General features: G+C 51.0%; 2 long non-coding RNA genes across 3 annotated transcripts in view; one reads left to right on the top strand and one right to left on the bottom strand.

Annotated features, from left to right (window-relative positions):
• The window catches only part of LOC140630807 (uncharacterized), a 68,944-nt gene extending 49,737 nt beyond the window's left edge, over positions 1-19,207 (top strand). For both annotated transcript variants that reach the window (XR_012028487.1, XR_012028483.1), the window contains exons 6-7: positions 14,471-14,656; positions 14,982-19,207. This is a non-coding gene — a long non-coding RNA (uncharacterized lncRNA). The remainder of the gene's footprint in view (positions 1-14,470; positions 14,657-14,981) is intronic.
• On the bottom strand, positions 16,470-19,772 carry LOC140630809 (uncharacterized). Its single transcript, XR_012028493.1, has 3 exons — positions 19,653-19,772; positions 16,842-17,194; positions 16,470-16,552 (listed from the first exon to the last, which is right to left on the bottom strand). It is a non-coding gene; the product is annotated as an uncharacterized lncRNA (long non-coding RNA).
• Between the last annotated feature and the right edge of the window lie 1,310 nt (positions 19,773-21,082).

Genomic DNA, 21,082 nt, shown 5'->3' with positions numbered 1-21,082 from the left:
TTGTTGTTGGGACAGAACAGAAGGGGCAGGGCTCTGGGATTTCAGAGGGAAGGAATACAGTTTACAGGAAGAGGCACAGATCAAATGTTTGCTAACAGGTGTTTCCTGGGCCGTCCAGAAATGATGAGATGCAGGGGACTCTGATCAAACAGGCCTTCTGGGCTCTTCTCACCCCTCATTCCTCATTCACGGCATGATGTAGCTATCAGAATAGAGCTCTTCCTGAATTTTTCTAAAATTTTAGGCAGTTTGAGGAAGGTCAAAGTTTCATTCTGAGTTTTATGAGCTTTGATTGCTTTCAACTCAAAATTATCTACATGCCAAAGTAGCCTATCTTGGGGCAATTCATTCTGAATCCCAGTGGTGATCCAGACAAAGCAGAGGGTAGAGGACACTGAGTCAAGGACGGAGCTGGCTCCAGTGGTGGTGGGATGGGAGCCTGGCCAGGGTGCATTAACTGGATGGGAAGTGAGGACACTGAGTGCAGAGAGTGCTCATAAACTTTGTTGGGGGGCCCAGGGCCAGAGATAGCAGGGTGGTTGGAGGGAGGTAGGGTCAGGGAATGACAGGATGTTTGAGAACAGGAATCATGGGGCGTGTTTATGGTATTGGCAGAGATTTTCTAGGGCGTGAGACCTTGGTGGGCAGGTGCACTAGCTGGCTCCTTTCCACAGGTTGCATTTCTTCTGCTTTCAGGGTGTTGGGACCTCTCACTGCTCTGGTCAGCACTCATCCTGGGATGGGGTTGCCTGTGGGACTCCCTGGGTGGGCAGCTTGGAGCCCCATCTGCTGGGGGTGGGGAAGCTGCAGGTATAGCTACTCCAGCCACTGGGGGCCCATCGGAGGAGCACTGGCAAGGGGGATGGAAGTACCGGGTTCCCCCCGCTTCTGCACTTGCTGGCTGTGGGACCCTGGGCTACTCACTTCTCAGACTCTGGCAGCGTGCCCACTTCCCCTCAGGGAGGAGCATCTCTGCACCAGGTGTTTTGTGAACTAGCCTCTCAGCTTTGTCCACAGCCCCACCTTCTGGGCTGATGTTCCTGCTCTTTCCCTTCATTCTCCAGGGCTCCCTCTGTTCCTCCCTCTTAATCCTATCCCCTGCAGCCTCCCCCTACTCAGAGTGGGGTCAGCTGGCCTTCTCTCCCACTGGCAGCTCCCTCACCTCGCAGGGCAGACTCAGCCCCTCCCCTCAAGGGCGGTCTCTTTGAACCCCTGGGGCCTCCAGGCAGTCAGAGTCCCAGGCCCTCTTGGCTGCTCCTGAGCACCCATGGGCAGTGCCACCAGACTTTGCACCATGCCTCTACAATGGCATGTCCCTTACCTTCTGTGCCCACCCACCCATCGCTCTGCTCAGCATTTGGGTCATGGAGAGGATGGTATTGATTTGCTTTGTGAGAATTAAAACAAAGAGGGTGGGGGCAGTGAGGGATTCCCAGCCCCCTACCCAGCCTGACAGCCCCACATCGTTTACTCACCCAGAAGCTTCAAATTACTTAAAGCAAATGCACACTTACTTCCTGCGGTTGTAGGTGTTTGAATTCTCTAGTTCAAGCTTGAAAGGAGAGGAGATTTCTTGCAGGAAGACAGCGTGATGTGGTGAAAAGAACTTGGGGTCTAGAAACATACTGGAGTTCACTATGGAATTTTTGCCCTGCCGTTTCTTTTTTTTTTTTTTAATTTTATTTATTTATGATAGTCACACACAGAGGGGGGGGGGGCGGGGGGAGAGGCAGAGACACAGGCAGAGGGAGAAGCAGGCTCCATGCACCGGGAGCCCGATGTGGGATTCGATCCCGGGACTCCAGGATCGCGCCCTGGGCCAAAGGCAGGCGCCAAACCGCTGCGCCACCCTGGGATCCCTGCCCTGCCGTTTCTTAGCTGCATGTGTTGTAGGCAACGTGTCCATTCATCCATCTGTAAAATGGGGGCGTTAGCAGTAGCCTGTCAGCCTGCCCCATAGGTCAGACATGATTTCAAGCAAGGTATCTGCAGGGACGTTTTGGAAACCTGCATCCTAGGGATGGTAGGACAGGGAGGTGACTCAGCTCACCCCAGGCTGCCCTCATAGCTGCAGGAATGGCACTTCCTGGGATCCATCCTGTGCTCTGCTTGGGTCCCAGGGAGCACTGAATGTTCTGGCTAATTGGAGCAGAACAAAAGTCTCCCCCAGTGCAGCAAAAAGAAAGCAGCTGGAGAGGATGGGGGTGGGTGCTGCAGATTCCTGAGGAGGGTTGGTGGCTGTTGGTGGGGGAGCCAATAGGAAGCCAATAGGGAGTCTCCAATATAGGAGCTGGGATATTGCTAAGATGAGGGGTTATCTGGGTGCAGAGAGTGACATTTTCCTTTGCCACTTGTACTTGGGCCTCGGTCAAATTTTAGTCCTAAGTGCCTAGTTCTCCTTTCAAAGAGAGATCATTTGCAGTTAATTCTCTGGTCTTTGCAAGTGTGTTTTTTTTTTCTTTTTCTTTTTTTTTTTTTTTAATTTAAAGGTCACTCTCAGAGATGCCTGGTACTCCCTGTTTCACCACTGCCATTGGAACCAGGTGTCCTGAAGTGCTTAGAGGCAGAAGGAATTCTATCTGGAAACACCTTTCATCTGCCTGTGTTTGCTGGCATTGTGGAGGAAATTTTCAGTGCCCTTCAGAGTTCTTCCAGCTGCCCTGAGCATCAGGTTGACATGAGATAGACCGGAGAAAGTCAGACAAAAGTTTACATACACACATACCTCCTGAATACATGGGAGAGACCCAGAAAGATGGGGTAACTCCTTGAAATGGCTGAAGCTGTCACCTTAAATACCATCTTCAGCTAAAAATGAAAGAGTAGGGAGTGAGGAGTCAGCTATGGGAGGTTGCCAGGAAAGCATAGTTAACAAGGTTGAGGCCATCATGCAGATTTAAGTCTGTGCCTCCTCCACCGATAAGGGGTCTTAGGGTTTATAGTCACCCCCTCTTCCCAGCACAGTGAGAGGGACACCCTAACAAATGGAGATTCCCTTATGCATGGAAATGTGTCTTACAGAAGGACAATTCCTCTTTCAGAACTCCTCTTGGGTCTGCATTTTCTTACAAATCACTGGCTTAAAATAATATTCCAGAGAGATATCCTCTGGGGAGGCAGAGTTTGCTCCCCTGCACTGGTCTTCACACAACCATGAGCCTTCAGCTTTTGTGAACCAAAACTCACCTTACGAAAGGGAGGACTCGATCCAACAACATAGGAGTGGGAAGTGGGAGACCTGGGTTGGGGCCCAAGCTCTGTACCTGGTGAGAAATTTGCATGATTCAGTCAACACCAAGAACAAAGTAGTTGTAAAATCATCCCCATAGCTACCTGAAAAATAAGGTGGTAACATTTAACCATGAAGTAAAACTTAAGAATGAAAGGACTCTTCACTAGGATAAAGCAAAAGTAGAAAATCAGCACTGGTAATATAGCTTCAGAATTAGGACCAAAAATAAATTCCTGTTATCGCTGCACTGATGATTAATGAATGATAATGAATGAACATCCTGTCGGGCTCCTAAAAAGATTTAAGGTAGTTCAGCTTGATCTTGTTTGGACATTCTAGTTAATTCAGTCAGAGAAGATAGATAAACTGGGGGGGAAAGACAATACACGAATCTTGGTGTGGTTAGTGGAAACAGAAGAATAAGCAAAAATTGAGAGTTTAAGAGGGAAGATGAATGCAAAGTGTACTATACATGTTGATCTTCCTGAGCACGAGCAATAGCTGGCAAGTATAATGAAAAAGTCCATTTGTAGCAGAAACAGGTGATCGACTTACTTAGGAATAAACATAATATACGCCTGACCTCTGTAAAGAAAATTGCAGATCCTGCAGGGTGGGGACAAGGTGAGAAACAATATATCCCACAATGAGTGCATGTCCTATGGGGAAAGTGTGTCAGTAGCTTCATTTGCAAACACAGCCTCCCTCGAATCAATCCCAAGCATATTTTTCTGAACTCTGTGGATTCTGGAGAAGCAAACAGATGAGGATTTCAAAGAATATTTGAAAAATAAAAAGAGTAAGTTAGAAGGCCTCACCTTTTCGACATTAGAACACTTTATAAAATAATAATTAAAAAATAAATTAAAAATGAATGATGTGGAGAAACTGGATAGCATGGAGGAATTTTAATTTAGACAGCCCCCATGCCAAAACAGACAGCTGATGCCTCAAAGAGACAAACCTCTTTTTTAAAAAATAGAAAAGTTAGCACATAATGAAATATTTATCATTCTTATGAAGAAAGACCTCTCTCTGCTTTGAAGCAATACAAGAAACCACAGAGGGAAACAGGGACAGTTGACAGCAAGAACAAAGCAAACATTCCTGTATGCAGAGAAAGCAGGGACTTGAAACGCTGTGGAGAGGAAGGTGGTGGCACTAGCTGGGGTGTGTGTGTGTGGGGTGGTGTTAATAACCAGGCCAAACAGGCATGCATTATAGTTCACGAGGGAGAAAATGATCATCCCGTAGCAGGTAGGCACCCTGCTCACAGGGGCTGCTCCCTCAGGGGAACTCCAGGGTACACAGCACTGGGAGAGCCAGTAACCCTGCTGCTGATCAGGGTGGTCTCGGGGTGCTGCGTGCTCCCTGCTAAACCGGCAGAAAGCACCCCCCAGGACTTGCGCATGTCACAGGCCACCACGGCAAGGTTGGGGTCAGGGCATGGGATGTGGGGCTCTGGTGAACTCAGTTCCTCTCAGGGGTCAATGTCACCACTCTGTAAGCAATTGCTATGCAGTTTGGGCAGAAATACCCGTCCTCTGGCCTAATCAGTGTACCTCTGCAAGGAAAAAATTATCCCCCCGGAGATGTGCAGTGTGGCATTCGTCATACTGACAACTTGGCGGTAACTGATACACCCAGTAATGGGGGATTGTTTAGTATTAGGGGCATCTCTGTGTGTTATCTTGTGCAGCTATTAAACTTGATTATAGGGGTGCTTGAGTGGCTCAATCGGTTGAGCTTCTGACTCTTGGTTTCCACTCAGGTCGTGATCTCAGGGTTCTGGGATCAAGCCCTGTGTTGGGCTCCCTGCTCAGCAGGGAGTCTGCTGCTTCCTCTCCCTCTGCACCCCCCCTCGTGTGTACATGCGCTCTCTGTCTCAAGTAAGTAAATCTTTTAAAAAGTTTGATTATAAAACCTATGTGGAAACATAAAAAATGTTTATTAAGTGTTGTTAAATGGACAGACCCCCCCCCCATGCAAAATTACACACATACTACACTTGCAATGAGGAAAAAAAATGCATCTCTATGGACAAGGGCAGAAGGAAGTGGATACAAATGAGAGTAGCTTTGTTAGGGTGTTACTGTTGTTTCCCTTTTAAGCACTGGTGGATATCCCCCAAGGCTGGTGGGGTCTTCCCACCCACAGGCCCTTCCCCAGGCCCCCCGGGCACCAGTTCCTCAAGGATGGGCCCTGCCTTCTTTCTCTAACACAAGTGTGTGTCTACACCCCACCCCGGATGTGCACAGCCAGGCCAGCAGCTTCCTGGGAGCCCCAGAGTCCCCTGTGCTCCCAGCAGCTGCGAGGCCTGCAGATCCCACCACCTCTGTAGGATCTCACTATCCCCCGAGTCATTGCTGCAGTTCCCAGTGTGGCCAGCTCAGCCACAGGGCCAGAGTGGTCAACCCTAGAACCAGCAAGGAGCCCCCTGGGAGCCAGGAGCCGACCACCCACGGCTGTCCTGTGGGTTAGGCCAGCCCTGAGAGCGGGGCCCTACCTGAGAAGAGCACCAGGCCGCCAGCCCCAGGCCTGCAGGTGCCAGGGGCTCCAGGCTGGGCTCTGAGACCTCCATGCCCCTACCATTCCAAGAGCCGCCTGAGTGTGTGCGTGCATGAACCGGTGTCCCCTTCTCCTTTTCATGCCACATTGCTTGTCTCCTCTGTCCTGGCTTCTGTGGGGCCTGCCCATAGGCCTCAACCATTAACCCAGAGCTTGTGGTCCCCGCCCCTCCCTCTCCAAGACTGTGTCTAGGGCCTGAGAGCCTCTTGGTATGAATCATATGGATAAAGGAATAACCACCAGGTGGACAGCACTTTACAGTGTACAGGATGCTTCCATGCATACTTGTCTGTGCCCTTTATTCCCACAGGACAGTCTCTGCTCCCAGCTGATCTTAATGCTGAGACTGACCCCCTCCCTGCTTTCCACAGAAAATATAACACCACTGATGATGTGAATTTTGTAGGGTTCCTGAAGATTCCAGGAACTCAGGGAGAGACTGCACAGAGCAGGGCATGGTGGCACTTTGCTGGCCACGCCGTGGGAGCCGGTCTCCTGGCGGTGGACCTCCTTAGCCTGGGTGTGGGTGGGAGCCTCCTTGCTGGGGGAGTTCTCTCTTGGGGGCCTGAGTGGAAACTGGCCTGAGTGGAAACTGGCCTGCCCTGTGACGCCAAACAGCTGCATTTCCCCCTTGCAGGATGGGGGCGGGGATGGGGACATGGGGACTCAGACCACAAGTACGCATGTTCCTGGGCCTCCTGAGGGTCTGCAGCACCTGGTGGGGAGGCAGGAGAATCTTCCAGATGACTGGGCAGCTGTCCCCTCTGGGCAGGCACCACCCTGCCTCTGGCCTGGCAGGTGCCTCTGGGTGGCACAGCTCTGGGGAAGGCTGTGCCCCTTCTGCCCTGGTCACCCCATCTGGAAAGCCCCCTGAGCTCTGCAGTTAGGCCTTCCCAGCAGTTTCCGCCCCCAGGCATCACCTATGTGGCTTCCCCATCAGATACTCCCCCTCCTGTTTCTCTAGTTGTGGAGCCTTCCTGCATCACAGCCCTGCATCCTCAGCAGTTGCACTGGCTGGGGTCCCTGCCCTAGCACAGGTGGTGTGGGGTGGGCCGGCCCTTCCTGGGGAGGATCATGGCCCCGTTCAGGGACCACCACTCCTTGGAGCTGTGTCCTGTACTAGGGGAGGTGGGGTGACTACTGCCGTATTTCTCAGGAAGTCCCAGGAACCTGGGGCCCAGGGAAGGGGAATTGAAGGTCCTGGGCTCCAGACCAGCATGGGTCAGGTGTTTAGGAACCCCAGAAACCCAGGAGAGCGACTGTGTTAGAACTTGGGACCTGGGCCAAGAGTGGACGTGGGGTCTTGCCTTGGCATAGAGACTCCCCACCTGCTCCTCCTTGGTTGGACCCCTCCTTCCGTGCTCTGCTCACGTTACATCTTATTCCTCGTCTGCCCATATAAACACGTGCACATCTGGTCCCCACCTCTCACTCACATGGTCCTTTCATGCCCAGCTGTATTGAGGCACAGTACACCCCACACTTTGGCAGTGTACAGTTTGGTCGGCCTGACGTACACACGCCCACGAAGCCATCAGCACAGTTGGGATGGTGAACACACCTGTCACCCTGGAAGCTTCCTCCTGCCTCCTCTCCACCCTGAGCCACCTACGGACCTGCTTTCGTCTGCTGCAGACCAGTTAGCGTTTCCGAGAGTTTTGTAAGCGGAATCCTCCTCCTTTCCCCCTCTGGCTTCTTCGGTCTGGTGTGAACACTCTCCGTGCTGCAGGGTCACTAGTGCTTCCCTCCTGTCCTATGCACTCCCCTGTGGTAGCACACTTGGTGTATTTCCAGTTCTGGGCAATTACAGATGAAGCTGCTGTGAACATGTGCTCGCAAGTCATTGTAAAGACATGGTTTTGCATTTTTCTTGGGTATGTACTGAGAGGTAGAGCCTCCCGATTTTTATGGCAGGTATGTGTTTAGCTTTCAGTTGGACTGAAATTTTTATTGAGATAATTATTAGCTCACCTGCAGCTTTAAAAAATAACAGAGATCCTGTGCGTCTTTCCCCATTTTCCTGCAGCGATAACATTTTGTAACATCACAATGGGGGTAGTGACATTGATACAACCCACGCATCCTGTTCCAGTCCTCCCCGGGGTGACTCATGTAACTGTTACTAATATGTATGTGGGTCTTCAGTTATGATACACAGTGTATCACATGTGTAGACTCTCCCCATAGCTGTGTCTGCATGGTTCCAAGCACACATACCTCCCTGCTGTCCCTGCCCCTTTCATAACCCCAAGCAATCACTCATTTGTTTCAATTTCTAAAATTTTGTCATTTCAGAATGTTATTCAAGTGGTTCTGTACAGTCTGTTCCCTCCTGGCCCGGGCTCCCTCCCTCGGCTCCCTGGAGAGCCTTCCAGGTGCTGTGCATGTGTCCGTGCTCAGCTCCGGCTTATGGCTGAGTGGTGTCCTGTGCCGGCTGTGCCTAACCGTGTATCTGTCCAGGACATCCGGCTTGATCCAGCGTTTGACTCTTAGGAATCATGCTTCTGGGGACCCCTGGGTGGTGCAGTGGTTTAGCGCCTGCCTTTGGCCCAGGGCGCGATCCTGGAGACCCGGGATCGAATCCCACGTCGGGCTCCCGGTGCATGGAGTCTGCTTCTCCCTCTGCCTGTGTCTCTGCCTCTCTCTCTTTCTCTCTCTCTCTCTCTGTGTGACTATCATAAATAAATAAAAATTAAAAAAAAAAAAAGGAATCATGCTTCCACAAACAAGTCTGCACAGTTTTTTCTGTTGGACGTAGCTTTGGTTTCTCTGTGACGCAAGTCCAGGCACGCAGTTGCTGAGTAGTATAACACCTTCATGTTGCCTTTTCCTAGAGGTGCTCCCCACTTTACATTCCCACTGCAACTCGTGCGTGATCTGGACTCCCTACCTCCGCACCAGCATGTGGTGCCGTCCCTGTGTTCTGTTTCTGCCAAGCTGACACCATGCAGTGGAGTCTCGCGGTGATTTTACTTTGCACCATCCTGGCGACTGATGACGCCGAGCATGTTTTCATGTGCTTACTTCCCACGTATACATTGTCTTTGGTGAAATGTCTAGTTACATATTTTGCTTATTTTCTGATGGGATTACTCATTGATTTGGGCTATTGGCTTTTGGCTATATGGTTTTCTCCCTTTTTTTTTTCCTAAAAACTTTATGGTTTTGAATTTTAATTGATTCTCTGGTGCATTTCAAGTTAATTTTTGTATGAGGCATGAAGTGTCAGGAGAGGTTCAGTTTCTGCCTGTGAACATCCTTCCTCCACTGAATTGTCCGCATGCCCCTGTCAGATATTGGTGGTGCACTTTTGTGGGCTTGTTTCTGTGTTCTCCGTTCTGTTCCATTGATCTGTGTGTCTCTCCCCATCGCAGGCACCATAGTCATGGCCTTAATTACTGTGGCAGTGGTATGGAACAGTAGTGATCCTCCCACTCGGTTCCTCTCTGCCAAGATTGCTTTAATTACACTGGGGTCTGTGACTCTCCATATAAATTTTAGAATAAGCTTGTCTACGTCCATAAAAACCTTACTGGTGTTTTGACAGAAATTTCATTAAACCCATAGATCAATTTGGGGCTCATTTAACTACGTTAGATCTTCCAACCCATGAATACAGCTCATCTCTCCACTTATTTGGGCCTTTCCAATGCCTTCCATCGGCATTTTGTGATTTTTAGCATGCCGATCCTGTGCATGTTTTGTTAAACGTGTAACTAAGGGTTTCATGGTCTCCGAGGTGGTTGTAAATGGCTTTGTGTTTTTAATTTCAGTTCTGGCATATTCATCATTAGTGTATAGAAATGAAATAGATTTTTGTGAGTTGATCTTATATCCTGAGAATGCGCTGAGCTCATGTATTAGTTCTAGGAGTATTTTGTTGATTTCCTGAGATCTTATGCATAGATAATTGTGTCATCTGCAAACAGAGACAGTCTATTCTTCATTTTCAGCCCATTTGCCATTTATATATATATATGTATTTTCCTGCCTAGTGCAGTAGCTGGAACTTCCAGGACTCCATCAAACAAGCCATGGGGATGCTCTTGCCTTGTTCCTCGTCGTAGGGAGAAAGTGTCATATTTTTAACCATTAAATATAATGTGAGCTGTTGCTTTTTTTATAGCTGCTTTTTATCAATGAGGTAATTCCTTCCTATGTCTAACTGCCTGTTTTGTTTTGTTTTGTTTTTTTAAATCACGAATGACTTGAATTTTGTCAAGTGCTTTCTCTGCATTCATTGATAGGATCATCGGATTTTTCTTCAATTTGTTGATACAGTGGATCACATTGATTGTTCTGAATATTCAACTAACCCTGCATACCTGGAATAAATTCCTCTTGGTCATGTCATAGAATATCTCTTATACTCCATTGAATTCACCTTGATAATGTTTTGTTGAGCATTTTTTCATCTTAATTAATGAGCGATATTAGTCTGTAGTTTTCTTTCTTTGTGTTCTGTGTGGCTTTGGTATCAGGGAAATACTGCCCTTATGAAATAAGCTGGAAATGCTTCCTCCTTTTCTGTTTTCCAAAAGAGATTGTGGAAAATCAGAGTTAGCTTTTTCTCCAGCTTTACTGATGAATAATTGATGAAAAATGTATGTATTGACTATGAACAGTGTGGTGTTTTGCTGAATGTACGTGCTGTGAAATGCTCACCAAGTCAGGCCATCATTGTGTCCATCACTGACAGTTGTTTATGTGGTGAGAACGTTCTCTCCTGGCGGATTCCAAGTGTGCATTATATCATTGTTCGCTAACATCACCATGCTGTAGGTTAGATTTCCAGAACGCCATCTCACATAACTAAAGCTTTGTCCTCTTACCCAGCATCTGCCTATTTACCCCTAGTCCCTGGTGGCCACGCTTCTGCTCTCTGCTTCTGTGAGTTAACTTTTAGATTCCACATGTAGGTGAGATCATGCTGTATTTATCGTTCTGTGCCTGCTGGTTTCATTTGTCATAATTTCCTACAGGGTCACATGTTGTCCGAAATGTCAGGATTTCCCTCTTTTTGAAGGCTGAGTAATATTCCACTATGTGTATACACCACATTTTCCTTATCTATTCATCTGTTGGTGGACACTTGTGGATGATCCCACATCTTGGCTGTTGTGCATAATGCTGCAGTGGACATGTGGGTGCAGGTATCTTGAAGATACCACTCCTTTGGGTAAATACCCAGAAGTGAGGTTGCTGGATTATATGGCAGTTCAATTTTTCTTTTTTTTGAGAAGCCTCCATACTGTTCTCCAGAACAGCTGTACCAGCTTGCATTCCCATCAACTGTGCACAAGGATTTCCCCTTCTCCACATCCTTGCCAACACCTGCTATTTCCTGTGCTGTTGATTTTCGCCATCCTGACAGGTATGAGGGGATACCTCATGGTGGTTCTGATCTGTTTTTCCCCAATGCCAAGTGATGTTGAATATCTGTTCATGTGCCTGTTAGCCATCTAGATGTGTTTTATATATATATTTATATATATATTTTAACATTTGGTAGAATTATCCCAAATGACCATCTGGGCCTTGAGGATTTCTTTCAGGGGAACTTTTAATTATGAATTCAGTTTCTTTCATGATTATGGGGCTGCTTAGACTATATCTTTAATCTTGGTTAGATTTTGTTTAAGTTTTCTAAAAATCGGTCCATTTCTTGTTTGTTGTATTAGGAATTGTAATATTCTTTTATTATCCTTTTCATGGCTACACAAGCTATGGAGAGAATATTCCCTATTTAATTTCTGATACTGGACAAAAAGTCAGTAAAATTTACAAACCTCTGAAAAAATTGACAAAAATTACAAGAAAGAACCAGATTTTTGTTTCATTATTTTTATATCATTTTCTTACTTTCTTTGATTTCTACTCTGATTTTTGGTTTTCTTGCTTTTCTCTGCTCTGGGTTTATTTTGCTCTCTTTTCCAGTTTCTTGCAGCAGGGACTTAGATAACTAGCTGGAGAGTGTCCTCATTTCTAGTGTATTTAGTGCTTAAACATTTCCTCTTTAGCCCTGCTTTAAAATCATTGGTTCTCAGCATGACAAGTAATTTCTGATTGTGTGCCAGATGTGTCTTTTATATTAGGAGATATCAGTGGCCTCTATTTAACTTTTTTATTTGGGAGGGAGTCTCCCTGTTACTTCTGGAGGCAGTGGTTCTAATGACAGCCTAGTATGAAGAGCTCTTATGGCGTCACTTTGGTCGTCTTGGTTCATCTGGAGCAACCATGGCTTCCACTGGCTCCTGTTGGTGCTGCCAGGCCCCTGGAGATAAAGAGGCTTCCTGGCGGAGCCCTTGCTGTGCTGGGGGCTCCTCTGCCAATGCCACTGGCCACTCCAGGATCTCCTGGCAAGAGCGGGGGTCTGGGGCTCGGTGTAGGGGAGAGAGCATCTGTCCTAACCATTCACTGTGAGCAGGGCTCCTGCTGACACCCCTGTGGGTGGGGCTGCCATTGCTTGCCTGCACGGAGTCTCCTGCAAGGCACCTCCATGTCCATTCTTGCTGTTCCTCCCAGACCCCCAGCTCTGTTCCCACATGAACTTTGTCTTCAGCTGAGACGAGGGAAGATGTGATTTATGCCCATGTGTTGCTTTCAGCCACAGCTGAGAACACAGCTGGTCACAGGTCCTGGGCAAAGGACCAGCAGGGGCTTTGGGTGTGAGCCAGGTGGGCCTTTCAGAGAGGGTCAGTGCCTGGGGGTGATGGAGCTTCCAAGTTCGCTAGAGTTCTAGAGCATAGGTATGTATTCCGGCAGCCTATACTCACGTCCCTGTTTCTGCCCTGATGCTTCCACAGGTGCATGTGGAGGCCGAGAAAATTAGGGCCGTTCAAGTTTAACATTGGCACAAGTACAGCCATTGTAGCTTCGGCAGCCGTCTCAGGCCACTGTGACCAGGCCACTGTGACCAGGTACTGAACTCTACCTTATCCCGGCTATAGAAAAAAACACAAAGCATGCCCTTATTGGAATAAGGAAGCAAGAGCTTGTGAGACCTCTTTACTGGAGATTCTCACACCCCCACCCTTAGTGAAAAACCCCACCTTACCCCTAGACCAGCCCTTAAAAACCCAGCTGTAACCCACCTCGGGGTCCAAATCCCTGCTCTGCTATGTCAGGTATACTTGGACCCAAGCTCGAGCTTGCTAATAAGACCCAGCTGTAACTCACCTCGGGGTCCAAGTCCCTGCTCCGCTGTATCGGGTATACTTGGACCCAAGCTTGAGCTTGTTAATAAACCCTCACGTACTTGCATCGGTGTCGGCTCCTTGGTGGTTTTCTCGGATTCGCAATCTTGGCACAACAGTGCACAGGCTGGTGGTCCACTTGGACCTCTGCCTCATCTCTTTTCCTTTCTGCTTCAGCCTGTGCATTTGCTTCTTCTTCCACTTGGCTCTCATGGTGCAGAGGTTTCTAAGGAGATGGCTCTAAGGCTGAGCTGAACTTCATCACTTGATTCAGAACCCTGGGGTGGCCTCTAGGGCTGCAGACCCTCCACTGTCTGTTCATCTCTGACCACGTTCTTTCTCCAGCTCATGCCTCAACCTCATGACCTCCACGCGTTTCCTGGCCCAGGCCTCAGAGCCTTTCACTCCTTCATGACTTGGATCTAAGACCCCTTTCCTCTCCTTCCTGGTCATTTCCTGCTTCTTCATTCAGTTTCCAGAGCTGGAGTTCCTGGATTTAAATAGCATCTCCACCAGGAGGATATATTCGTTTCTCCCCCACCTCATCCCCATTCTGCGTCCTCCCTTATTTCTTGTAGAAATTGAATTCCCTTTCAGATTTCTTCTGGCCACAAGGCTGCCCCATGGAAGCCGCATGTCTCCAACTCCTCCTGCCATGCCTTTCCCCCTCCCACCGCAGACTCTGCTGCACGTATCCCTGGAGCTGTGAGAGGCAGGGAGACAGGTGGGGAGACCCAGCGTTCCTGACTGGTCCCATGGCACAGAACAGGCTGCGGATCCTGGGCAACCTGCCTGGTGCACGGGGAGTGAGCCTGGGAGCAGATGATAGGCAGGGCTGACCTTGCAAGTCCTGTTGGCCACAGGAAGGCTCCCTTAGTGATCCTGATAGTTTTGAGGAGAAGGGTCTGTTTGAGAAGGTCTGGCTGCTGTGTGGGGATGCACTAGGCTGCTAAAAGTGTAGCTGGCAGGGGTGGTGAGGATGAAGGGCAGAGCAGCAGTCCCGAGTGTGAGTTGGGGGAGCAGCTCCTGGAGCCCCATCCACGCCTTCAGCAGGACAGGAATGCCGGTGTGCAGCACAGGGCATTTGCCAGGACAGAGAGGAAGGTGAGGTTTGGGAAGAAAGATCCTGAGGGCAGTTTTGGATTTGCCGAGTTGGGGGCAGTTTTGTGACGTCAGGCAGACAGATGGGTACACAAGGGCAGGGCCCAGAAAGATTGGAGATGCTTGAAAAGGATTTATGAGCCTGACGGTGGGGCCTGGAGTCCTGTGTGAACCCCATCACCCAGGGAGAGTGCGTAGTCAGAACACAGAGCTGCAGAGCATAGGTGCTGGATCCAGGCATGGGATGAGCACCAGAGATGCACACCCATCAGAGGAAAAGCAGGAGAAATGTAAACTGTCATCCTGGAGAGGGAAAGCCTGTTTATGCGAGTCGTGAAGGAGAAAGGTTACAATTCCCACATTCTGTAATAAGGAAGAAGATACCCTCCTGGACAACGGGACACAGAGCCTGACAGAACCAGACCAGTGCACCCAGCTGGTGTGACCCATGCTCCCGAGAACCAGGTCCAGGGAAGTCAGCAAGGAGGGCTCCACACCCATCAGTCTGGCAAACCTTAAATGCAAGAACTACAAGCACAGTGGAGCAAAAGGGACACTTGTATCCTGTTGGGGAAGTGTGTTCGGAGGAGAGTTTGGGAGAACGAGTCACAACTCTAACCAGCAACAGACCTATTGTAGACACAAGCTCGCGAGCCCACATCAGGTGCCCTGAAACAAGGGAAGGTTATGAAGTATTTCTACAGAATGGGTTAGAATGGACGTGGAAGTAATCCAAGTCCACAGGCGCACTGGTCAGAGGATGCCCGGTTTGTGAGGGGTAGTGATGGTGGGGGCGGGCAATCTCTCTAGAAACCCCTGTGTGGTCTGAAGCACACTAACAAGAATGCTGTCTTGCCTTAACTGTGGATAAAACAAACTATCAGACAGAAAAGGAGAAATCCAGAGTTGGCCTGCGCAGAAAGAAGGCTGTGGCTGTCTCGTCTCTTTTCCGCTGGCTGTGGAGCAGGCCCTCTGCACCTGGGTGGCAGGTCCAGGCTCTCCGTCGGAGGCAGCCAGGAGAGCTGCCTCGAGGGGGAGGCCCACACCTGGGAAAGCACTCTGACCTCCTGCTCAGAAGCCCCCATTCATTCACATAGCCTGGCAGCATATTTTCAAATAAATCACAAGCACAACAGTTACATTCTCCAAACCACGCTGGAAAAAGGATTATGGTATTTACTATGGGGACAGGAAGATTGATTCTCACCCAGAAGATCTGCCAGGTTCTTGATTTAGGGAGCTGGTGATCAGCATGGGTTAGCCCTGATTTATATTGGCTTATTCTCCCCACGGCCCCCTCTCCAGGGTCCAGGGACACTTGGTGGGATGGCCCGGAGTGAGTACTATCCCACTGGGTCCCTATGAGATGGTGCACCCAGGCCATGGGCACAGGCAGAGATCACTTCCCACCACCACCTTCCACTGCACCCCTGATCCTGACCCTGCCTGGTGGCTCCTGGCACCCCTGGGTAAAGTCCGACTTCTTAGCCTGGAATTACCAGACCTCCTGGTTGGGCCTCTGCCACCAGTTGGTCCTGCTTGTGGCCCTGGCACTTGTCCCCATACATGACTGGTTCTCTCTGCCCTTGGGCAGCTCATGGTCCAGTGCTGGACACTGACCTGTGGCCAGTCCCGAGAGACAGGTGGGCTGAGGCGCATGGAGGAGGCAACGTTCATTCCTCTTCCTGCCTGCCATCTGTGCACCCACGATGTCCTCAGGTCACCTTCTGGTCCTCGCGCCTCACTCACCATCCACGTGCTCTTTCTGCATTTCCTTAGAGCCCACGTGGGGCCCCAGGACTCATGGCAGCCCAGGCACTGTGCACCAACCTGACCGGGACTAGCACTTGCCCTTGAGAAGGAATGTCTAGCTGACCAGGTGCTTCCTTTGGGGTCACTGAAGGATCAGTGGGTAGTGTAGGACAGTGGGGTTTGGAACTTGGCTGTGGACCAGATGGACTTGGGACTGCACCCCAATAGCTGGCAGCAGGCCCCATGCAGACCTCTTGTTTTCTCTTGAAGCCAGCACTTCCAGGGCCACCTCCTGGCCTGAGCAGATTCCATTCGGTCCGGTTCTTACCCACCCTCATCCGGGGGGCCCCCCAGCCCTGCCTCCAGCCCCCTATTGTGTTTCTCTCGGCCCGCCTTCCACAGTGGATGTTGCCTGGATCCGCCTGTGCCCTGGAACACAGGTGCCATGGAACACAGAGGAGAGGCTAATACACGTGTGTCCCAGCTCCACCACACTCTGGCAGGGGAGCTCAGAGTCCCAGCTGCCAGACACAGAGGTTTGCGTTCGGGTGGATGTGATTTCATGGTTTTCTCCAAAACAACCATGAGTGTTTGTGTAACTAAAAAGCACATCATGGTGATTTTCCTAAAATAAAGGAAGAGTTTATTTCATCATGATGAAGGTAAGATTCTTGGGAGCAATTGTGAGGTGTTGCGACGTTTCCTGTATGAGAGTCAGGAGGCCTCCCGTTAGCATTGCCAGCCGATGGCTCCCCAGGTCCGGCCTGCATGCCCTTCGTAGCTGGGAATTTGCTTCTTCCCACCAGCGCCAGCTGGCAGCTGACAGTGTGTCCACTTCCTCGGACCCCACCCTCGGCCACTCCCCCCGCCCCTGGCCACTCTTCCTGGGATGGCACCCCACGGCCCTGGACACTGGGGTATAGGCACTAGTCCTATCTTCCCTGGGTGAGGCTCAGCCCACCCCCTAGCCCACACCTGCAGGTGCTACTCACCTTGTCTGGACAGCAGCAGAGTCTCCTGATGGTGACGCAGGGAGGATCAGGGAAGATGCAACCTGACACCCACCCCTGCCCACCATGGGTGGCCTCTGCTGGTGTGGGGAAGCAGGCCAACTGGCCAACGACCAGTTTGTAAATTATTTTTTTAAATTTGAGTTTTGCTACAGCCATTCTTCCTTGTTCTCTCCCATCGGAGGTTGAGGAGCTTGTGGGTGTTGAGTCTGGCACCCAGCTGCCCTGGAGTGGAGTAGCACCTCCTAGGTCTCAGAGCTCTGTGGGCTCAGCTGCTCCAGCCTGGCCAGAAGCCCTGTGCCACTTGCCACAGCCAGGTGGATGTGGTTGTGGACCTGCAAGTACATGGAGGAAGTCACTGCGGGCACAGGGAGCAGACCCAGCAGAGGGTGCAGGACAGGTGTCTCCTCCAGAAGAAGATCCAGCAAGAGGCAGGAGACAACTTAACAAAAATAAATAAATGAGAACATAGGTAAGAGCTCCTGTGGAGATCCCACAGGAGCAAGGTAACACCGTCCTAAAACTTAAAAAAAAAAAAAAAGTGTGGTTTTTTAATTTCAAAATATATACACAAATTGGAACACTGTCTTTGTTGGGAATTATAGTGATAACAACTTGCAAGATCAGGTGTGGAAGTATTGAAAACAGCCTAAATACACGAAGGTGGAAATCAGGGGGAAAGATGGGAGGAGGGAGGGGGAGGCTCAGGCCCGTGTGTCCGTGTGTGAGGAGAGGTAAGGAACCCTCATCCTGGTTGGGCCACAGAGAGGCTCATGTGAGGGGAGGGGAGGAATGAGTCCTTCCCTGGAGAAGCTGGATGAAGCGAGGACAACACCATACAATAGTGATGTGGTGGGAGAGGAAGCTTGTTCTGTGAGGCGCTAGAACTGCTCATCTCTGAGGATATCACCACCAGGACGAAGCCACCAGGAGAAGCTTGTGATGACACGATGGCAGAAGGCCTGGACCCAGGGTCAACCACAGGAGGGGCAGCCCTTCGACTGCATGGTACTTGTGGTGGGGGGTTTACTCACCTGCCACACATTTGTGCTCCGGAGGCCACTGCTTGCAACACTCCCCTTAGCCCATGGTGCACACTGTCACTGTGCCCAGTTCACCCGCGGGGCTGAGGCTCAGAGTTGGAAGCCAGGCCCGGCCACCCCTGAGGACCACACCTGATGGCGGAGCCAGTCCCGCATCTGTGGCCTTTGGGGGATGTGACCTATTTTAGTATTCTTAGCAGTTTTCAAAATATCACTGATTTTTTTCCAGCAGAACATGGCTTACCTGTGACGGAGCCGCTACCCCCTCCCCACCCCCTACCCCACCTGCAGACCTGCCTGCTCGTGGACACAGTGACTTGGCTCAGACTCAGGCCTGCCACTCCTGGTGGCCAGAATCGGGGATGTCTCCTGCATACGGAGTTCACAGGCACCACCAGCTGCGTCTACCTGCCTGCAACATCTTCGAGGTGATAGATGCTCAGTGGGATTAAAATAATCTGGTTCGTATGATTGGCATCAAGGTAATTAAAAACTAATTAAATTAACCAAAAGTAAAACATAATTAAGGTTAAAAGGATAGAAGTGGGGCTCGGCCTCAGGGACGCATTTGGCTGGCCTGGCTTCCTGCGTGCCCACTCTCAGTGGCCATTTGTGTCAGGGTGTGAGTGTGCTGCCCATGTGACGGTGCCTTCAGGGCCAGGGGGCATGGGATGAGGATGCCAAACAAGTGTCAAGTTATCTTCACATCCAGTGCTCAGGAACTGGAAAGGCACCAAGTATCTGATGTTGATAAGGAAGTCAGGCCCGCTGGGCAGGTAGTCCCTGCCCTGACTCCATCTTCATTCCCCAGGGGCCCTCAGACACCCCCCCGCCCCCCCCCTGCAGTTAGCATGTGCATAATCTGTGCAGACCCCAGGCTAAGCCCCTGCCAGGGCACCTGCAGGGGTGGGGTGGGGCTGGACCTCGTGCACCGCTGCCTTCCCCTTCCCCTGGGGGTGCAGGAAAAATCTGTCCCCAAGCTGGGGTGACCAGGAGCCACAGCAGCAGCAGAACCAGCCAGGGAGCTCTAAAAATCCACATGTGCTGTTACCAACCCCCCCAAAAGCCCCAGAGCAGACTCTCTGGGTGGGGAGTTGTTATCATATTAAACTCCCATGGGGATCCCTGGGTGGCTCAGCAGTTTAGAGCCTGCCTTCTGCCCAGGGCATGATCCTGGGGTCCTGGGATTTAGTCCCACATCAGGCTCCCCGCATGGAGCCTGCTTCTCCCTCTGCCTGTGTCTCTGCCTGTCTCTCATGAATAAATAAATGAAATCTTAAAAAAAAAAAAAAAAAAACCTCCCAAGGGACTCCAGTGTGTGTCCAGAGTCGGGGCCAGGGGAGCCTAATCTGAGTCCCCTCTGCCTCCCCTCAGGGCTGAGGGTCCCGAAGGCTGCCTTCTGCCAGGAGCATGTGGATGGTACAGGTGCTGCTTGGGCCTCTCGCGGGCCTGCACTCCCCCTGCCAGTTCTGCCCCAGCGTCTGGAGCAGCTCTCCACCCACTCCGTGCCCCCATCCATGCCTGCCCGAGCCAGGCCTGTGCCCCTTCTCACCCGTCCCTTGCTCAGTCTATGCTTGCTCCCCCATGCTGTGGCTTCCCCCCACCTGCTGGGCCCTGGTGGGAGGGTCTCTCTCTCTGGGCGGCCCGGGAGTCCGCTTGGCCACACTGGCTGGGCAGGCTTCTGGGGTGGGGGCTGTGGCTGCCGGTCGTCATGGGATAGGCAGCGCCCCCAGGGAGGCTGCACACTCACCTGCCCCGTGGGCACAGAATGCAGAAGAATGCTATCGCCTGCTGGAAAGCCGCCTGGTGTCCCCTGCTACTGGGTGAGGCGGGATGGCTGCAGGTGCATGGGAGCGGGCTGAGAATCTGCATATCCCCATGCACCGGCCACGTGCGGTGCGGGGAATTCCCATGCACAAACACTGTAGGCAAAACCGAGAACATCATGTGTGATTCCATTTAGAGAAGATTCTCGACCACGCAAATAAATGGAGGGGGACAGAAAACAGAAGAGGGGGTGCCTGGGGATGCGGGGCTGTGGGCGGCCATGGAGGGGCCCAGGGAAGCTCCTGGTAGTGGTGACACTTCTGTGGGGACACATGCACCAGAGCTCACTGAGACGCGAGGTTCAGCGCAAGCCCGTTACAACTCAATAAAGCTGTAAGGAAATCTGTGAGACTTGTGACCCTGGCTTGCTCCTCCCCTGTCAGGGTGACCATGGGCAAGTTAGTTCAGCACACTGTGCCTCGGTTTCTCCATCTATAAAATAGGAATAACACTGCTCGCCTCCAGTAGTTGTGCAAACTAGTAAGACCATGATCAAAGCTTTGGGCCTGCCATTTCTTTTCCAGCCCTGTTTGTGCGCCCGGGAGGGGTGGTCTGTGTGCATCTGGGGAGAGGTGAGACCCTGCTGGGCGTGTGTGGGGAGGGCAGGCATGAAGCCCCCTCCATCCACCTGTCCCCCTTCTCTGCCAGTCCGTGTGGGGACTGGTTTGCTTTTTTTAACAGTCACTAACCTGGTATGTTTACTGACTCATTCGGTTCTTTATCATTTCCAATAACACAGCGCGTTTTGGAAATCACATTGTCCCGGTGCCTTCATGGCTTCTGCAAATCAAATTTATTTTGCCATTGAAAATGTCAAAAGGGGGGATCCCTGGGTGGCTCAGTGGTTTAGCATCTGCCTTCGGCCCAGGATGTGATCCTGGAGTCCTAGGATCGAGTCCCACATCAGGCTCCCTGCATGGAGCCTGCTTCTCCCTCTGCCTATGTCTCTGCCTCTCTCTGTCTCTGTGTCTCTCATAAATAAATAAATAAAATCTTTAAAAAATATATCAAAAGGATTCAGCCAAAGGACACCTGAAATCTGTGGGGTGGAGGGGCGCTAAGGCTGGCTCTTGGGACACGAGGGCAGCTGAAGCTCCCTGTCTGAGTCGATTCCCTATAGTGGGGAGGAGTCGGGGCATCCCCTGGAGAAGAGCGGCTCCAGACCTTCTGGCAGGTTTCCACGGGATGAGGAGGGTCGCATGGCATCACCGCACAGCTGGGGCCCTGTCTCTGCTGCCCTGTGCAGGGGTGGGGATAGGAGGGGCATCAGTGTTCTTGCCCTTGGAGGCATTGCAGATGAGAGCGACCCAGGGCCTCCAGCTCTGGGGATGGCACTGTAGCCAAGTTGGTGTC

Source organism: Canis lupus, chromosome 3 (assembly GCF_048164855.1).
Source record: "Canis lupus baileyi chromosome 3, mCanLup2.hap1, whole genome shotgun sequence".
Taxonomy (NCBI): Eukaryota; Metazoa; Chordata; class Mammalia; order Carnivora; family Canidae; genus Canis; species Canis lupus.
This window is presented reverse-complemented; position numbering and strand designations above follow the sequence as displayed.